Source organism: Eriocheir sinensis, chromosome 35, assembly GCF_024679095.1.
Source record: "Eriocheir sinensis breed Jianghai 21 chromosome 35, ASM2467909v1, whole genome shotgun sequence".
Lineage (NCBI taxonomy): Eukaryota > Metazoa > Arthropoda > Malacostraca > Decapoda > Varunidae > Eriocheir > Eriocheir sinensis.
The window spans coordinates 10,277,863-10,283,990 of NC_066543.1; the positions used below are offsets into that span (position 1 = coordinate 10,277,863).

At 42.7% G+C, this 6,128-nt stretch overlaps 1 long non-coding RNA gene across 1 annotated transcript in view; it reads left to right on the top strand.

Moving 5' to 3' along the window:
- LOC127007370 (uncharacterized) overlaps positions 1-6,128 on the top strand; it is a 134,186-nt gene that overhangs the window by 113,700 nt on the left and 14,358 nt on the right. The gene's annotated exons all lie outside the window — the stretch shown is intronic.

The following is a 6,128-nucleotide window of genomic DNA, read 5'->3' on the forward strand; positions in this document are numbered from 1 at the left end:
GAGGGAGAGAGAGAGATGACCTTACGTGCGGAGATGAGGAACGAGGAAGTATTATTTATGAAGTATTGATGAGATGATGACTTGGCCCCCCTTGGTGTGTGTGTGTGTGTGTGTGTGTGTGTGTGTGTGTGTGTGTGTGTGTGTGTGTGTGTGTGTTGGCATAGATGAGGGTCAAAGGGTGAGGGATGCTGCTGGTGCTGTTGTGATGATAATGATAATGATGATGATGATGATGATGATGATGGTGATGATGATGGTGATGGATTGTGTCTGCTTGGCCCTCACTTTATTTACTTCCCATTTCATTGTGGTTTTTTTATTCTTTTTGTTTCTCCTTTAATTCTTTTCATTCCCTTTTTATTGTCTTTTATTCCTTATTCGTCTTTTTTTTATTTGCTGTTTTTCAATTCTCTCTTTTTTTCTCTTTCACTTTTTCTTTTTCCTTCTCCCTCTTTCATATTTTTTCCTCCTCTGTTTCTTCCGAACGTCCTTTTCTTTTCTTTTCTTCTTTTCCTTGTTATCTTTCTTCCCTTCTTTCTTCCACTCATTCAGTCTCTCATGTTTGCTCTCTCTCTCTCTCTCTCTCTCTCTCTCTCTCTCTCTCTCTCTCTCTCTCTCTCTCTCTCTCTCTCTCTCTCTCTCTCTCTCTCTCTCTCTCTCTCTCTCTCTCTCTCTCTCTCTCTCTCTCTCTTTTTTTTTCTTCCTTTTTTAGTCTTTCTTTTCCATTCCCTCTTCATTCCTTTTCAACTCTTACTGAATGGCGACGGAAATTCTAACAAACCACAACTAACACATACACTTTTTTCCCTGTCATTTCTTCTCCTTTATTCCCTCTTTTACCCCGTCCCCTTCTTTTTCCCACTCGCTTTTTCCTCCCCTTTCCCTTCCCTCCCCCTTCCGAACATTTGCATGAGAGGCGATGGCTGAAGGTTCCAATTTGAAGGTTATGATTGCACATGATTATATTTTTACGTCCTCATGGCTCTTTAAATTCCTTCTTCTCTGTTTTCTTTCTGCCTTTTCTCTTTTCTATTTCTTTCTCTCTTACCCTTTTTCCTTGCAGTCACCCTTCGCTCTCGTCTTCGTCACTTTTCTCTCCTCTGTCTGTCTCTGTCCTTTCCCTTTAATTTCCCTTCTCTCTCTCTCTCTCCTTTTCCTTTTTCTTTCTCTCCTTCCTTTCTTCTCTCTATATTTCTTTACCTTCCAGCCTCCCCTTTTTTCTTCTTTCCCATGCCTTGTGTTTTCGGTATTTCTCCCTTTTTTTATCAATTTTTATCTCCCTTCTTTTCGTGTCTCTTCCTATATAATTTTCTCATTTTCTCCTCTTCTCTCCATTTATCTTTTAATATTACTGAAACTCCTTCCTTCCTTTCCTCCTCTTCCTCATTTTTTTTCATTTTCTGGTTTCCTCCTTTTTTTCATCTTCGTTTTATAATTGAAAGTCTTTGCCTCTCTTCGTCTTTCTTTTTCTTTCTCCTCTCATTTTCATCTCCATTTGCCTCTTTTCCTCTTACATTTCTCACTTTTCCTTCTCTCCTCTTTTTACCTTCCATTTCCCCCTAATATCACTGACATCCTTTCAGTCCTTCTTCCTCTTCATCCTCTTTTTTTCTTCATCTTCTCTTACTTTTCATTTGTATTTAGCATTAAAGTAACTCTTCTGACGTTCCTTCCTCTTTTTTTCCCATTTTCTTTCCTCTTTCTTCCTCTTCTCATACTTGCCATTTGTCTCTTAATATCACTGACACTTTCTACGTCCCTTTCTTTTTCTGACTCTTCCAAAGTTCTTTTCTCTCTCTTCATCTTCCCTCTTCCTTTCCATTTTCTTCCTCTTTCAGCGTTCCTTCCTCTTTCTCTTCCAGCGTCCCTTCCATTTCTTCCTCTTCCAAAGCTCCTTCCTCTCTCTTCATCTTTCCTCTTCCTTTCCATTTTCTTCCTTTTCCAGCGTTCCTTCCTCTTTCTCTTCCAGCGTTCCTTCCTCTTTCTCTTCCAGCGTTCCTTCCATTTTTTCCTCTTCCACAGTTCCTTCCTCTCTCTTCCTCTCCCCACGTTCCTTCCTCTTCCTTCCTCTTTCCATTTTCTTCCTTTTCCAGCGTTCCTTCCTCTTTCTCTTCCAGCGTCCCTTCCATTTCTTCCTCTTCCAAAGTTCCTTCCTCTCTCTTCCTCTTCCCACGTTCCTTCCTCTTCCTTCCTCTTTCCATTTTCTTCCTTTTCCAGCATTCCTTCCTCTTTCTCTTCCAGCGTCCCTTCCATTTCTTCCTCTTCCAAAGTTCCTTCCTCTCTCTTCCTCTTCCCACATTCCTTCCTCTTCCTTCCTCTTTCCATTTTCTTCCTTTTCCAGCGTTCCTTCCTCATTCTCTTCCCCTGTCCCTTCCTCTTCCTTCCTCTTCTCATTCACGTTCTTCCCATTTTCTTCCTCTTCCAAAGTTCCTTCCTCTCTTTTTCTTCCCACGTCTCTTCCTCTTCTTCCTCTCCTCCTCTGTCTTCCCTTCCCTCCGTGCCCGGTAGCCCTGAGAGCACACCTGCCCTTTCTCGGGTCATTGCAAGGTGACGTCAAGAAAAAAAATCGCACATACTCGAATGCGACGCGGCATTTCCGAGTCTGTTTGGGAGATTGTTTATATTTTTTTTCTTTTCTTAGTCTGTAGCAACGATTAATTTCAAGGTTAGCTATTTGTGTCTATTTTGCTAGTTTTTTTTATTAATATTTTGCTTTTTTTGTTTTGTTTTTAGTTTTCGTTAAGAGAACCATCGTCTCAGGGGACACCTGTGGATTTCAGGTGGGGGTTTTTTTTCGGTTTTTTTTTTTTTTGTCATTATAGAGTAACACTTGAGGCACGTTACTGTATTCATCGTTCATTATATACTATTATCTATTAAATAGTTTGTGTATATGCATTCTCTCTCTCTCTCTCTCTCTCTCTCTCTCTCTCTCTCTCTCTCTCTCTCTCTCTCTCTCTCTCTCTCTCTCTCTCTCTCTCTCTCTCTCTCTCTCTCTCTCTCTCTCTCTCTCTCTCTCTCTCTCTCTCTCTCTCTCTCTCTCTCTCTCTCACACACACACACACACACACACACACACACACACACTTTTCTTTATTTTCATTTCGTTTGTGTACGTGTGGGGGTTAGGCAGGCGGAGGGAGGGGGGGGGGGGGTCTCGTCTCGTTCCCATAACAACAACCCTTGCCTGAGTAACATGACAGTCGTGTATCGCTTTATCTGTTGTTGTAGGTAATGTTGAGAAATGTGTTTGGTTTCATTATCGAGGGTGAGCTATTTTCAGGGTATTAATCTAAACTTACTACTGGGCTTCCGCTAAGTGACTGCTGTGTCGCTCCAGTGCTGCCCCGCGGTGTCGAGGGTGGCGAGGGCGTAGGTGGGTGGGTATGGCGATGTGGAGGGTGGACGGATGGACGCTTGATGAGATATAATGTGGATGGTTGGTGGAATGTCACACGAATCTCAGGTGTCGTGCCGCTGTGTTAGGAAAGATAGGGTGGGTATGGTGATGTGGAGGGTGGACGGATGGACGCTTGATGAGATATAATGTGGATGGTTGGTGGAATGTCACACGAATCTCAGGTGTCGTGCCGCTGTGTTAGGAAAGATAGGGTGTTTGTGGCAGTGTGGAGGGTGGACGAACGCTTGGTGAGATATTATGTGGATGGTTGGTGGAATGTCGCACGAATCTCAGGTGTCGCCCCGCTGTGCTAGGCAGGACGGGGTGTTTGTGGCTATCTTGATGATCACTGGAAGAGTCTAACGATATCTGGTATTTATGGCAGTGTGGAGGGAGGACGGACGCTTGGTAAGACAATATATGGATGGTTGGAAGAATGTCACACGAATCTCAGGTGTTGTGTGTCAGGATGGACGGAGAGGAGGACGGTATGTGTCTGTAGGAAGGTGGAAGCTGTTTCGGAGGCACAGGAGAAGAAAAGGAGGAGCAAGGTGAACAAATGATTTCGAGATAGGGGTTATGTGTTTTTATAGATATGAATATGTTTTGTAGTAAAAAGGAGGAATTAGGAAGTGTGTCTGTAGGGAGGAATGCTGGAGGAGGAGGAGGCGGCCTATGTGTCTTCTGGAGGGTGGAAGGCGGCAGTGGAGGAGAAAGAAGAGGAAAACAAAAAAGGAGGGGAGAGTGCGTATATAGAAAGAAAATAGAAAAAAAGGAGTGTAAGAAAGCGGATTGGATGGTTAATTGTGGATGATTGGCAGAATTAAGATAGGTAATTTTAAACACTTTCACCTCTCACATAACTATCTCCAACGGCCGAAAAGGAGGTTATTCGAGTTTTACTTAATATTTTCTTAGGTTCATGGTGCAGAAGAAGGACTAACCTACCAAAAGGGTGATAAAACTACCCCAGGAAATGCCCATAACCCCAACGAAAGCCTTGTCAAATATGTATCGTTAAAAGTTCGATACGTTTAAGAATATGGACCTAAGTGTCACTCAATGGAACTAGGAGCAACGGAGAGGGTGAGGGGGTGTATTTTTTTATAGTATAGCGAGGATGGTGGATGGGTGGGCGGATACCGAAGCGTTGCACAACCTTATCGGAGACGTGAGAGAACCTTTCTTTCCCCGAAGCCCGACGCAGCCAGATGAAGGGGGGACGCTTATCAGTGAGGGATTTGCCGTGCCAGTTACGCACTATGGAGCTGAATCACTATGAGGTGTATGCGGTGTGAATGATAGGCGCACGGTGAAGTGTTGGCTTGTAAAAGAAATAGCGTTACACAATTGTCTTATCGTTTAGGCTATGCTGCTTCGGAAACGGTCGCGGCTTTTTATTTCAGGAATACGAACCGGCAGCCTTGTGTATCTCTTTATTAATTTCGTTAGTGGTTTACTTTTCAGACAAGTCGGGAATGAAGAAAAGTATCAATAATGCTCACAACTCACTGCTTCAATATAAAAGAGAGGAAAATGCTAAAACACAGTGATTGATTTTAGCTCAGGAGATATTTAATTATTCCACTAAACACAAACCACCCAGTTTATTTATCTATTAATTTGTTTACTTGTTTACTTTTACATACAAGTGGAGAATAAACAAAAATATCAACAATGCTCACACCGTACTGCTTCTATACAAAAAAACAGGTACATTCCAAAAGACAATCATTTTATCTCAGGGGATGTCTTAAAATTCCCCCATTGAAAGTTTGCCGAAGAGAAAGTCCTAACACTATATGCAGAAAAGACCACGCGCTAAATCATACCTTCGAAACTGCAATGAGCCGAGATGATGCAGGGAAGACTCGCAGTGTTTGTGTTGGTAAATGTTAATGAGGGGATTGCGAAAGGAGTGGAAAGTAAAGAATGGAAATGAAAAAGATATACGTACGGGCATGCAAATTCATTAAGTCGAGTGGCGGGCTCAAGGCGAGGGGTTAAGGGCGTGAGTACAGAAGCGACTTGTATCATTAATCAATACACGGAGAGTCTCGAGATGAGTTTACATTCTAACCGTTACGTCACTTGGAATGTATATATATATTTTCCCGGATGAAGCCAATGAACTCTTTATGCTGAGGGAATATTGGAAAAGAAGCGAGTGGTTTATTTAGGCAAGTTTACCTTTCTCTGCGCTTGTGTTTGTTTACCTGAATATAACAAACATGGGAAGATTTATATACAAAACAGGGAGAGAATACATGCAAGGAATTAATGCACGAAAGCCGAGGGGAGTAACCCGCCATAAATCAGACAGACTGCCTAACAGGTGTGGCAGGAGGCGAAAACATGAAAAAAAAGAATATTTGCTTATGTTTCCGTTTGTTTGTTGTGTTGGTGAGAGGGTAATGTCCCGAGATCTTCGAATAAACACTTTTACTTGCAATATGCGGAGTAGGGAAGTTCGGATCACGGCCAACGGAACAAGGTATTATGATTGTCGTTTCTATAAGCCCGTGCAGTACCTGTGGCCCGAGGAAGGCAATCAGTAAGTCACCTTCCTCGCCCACTTTTTCTTCTCCATTATAACAGGATGGCAGAGATAGACAGGGAGAGTATGGCTGCCTCCCTTTCAATCAGTTAGTCAGTCAGTCACCTTTTTAAGCAGCACTGTGATCGCTGGGGCTTGTTTTGTCGTGTTTAGTGGTCTCTGTGATTAAGT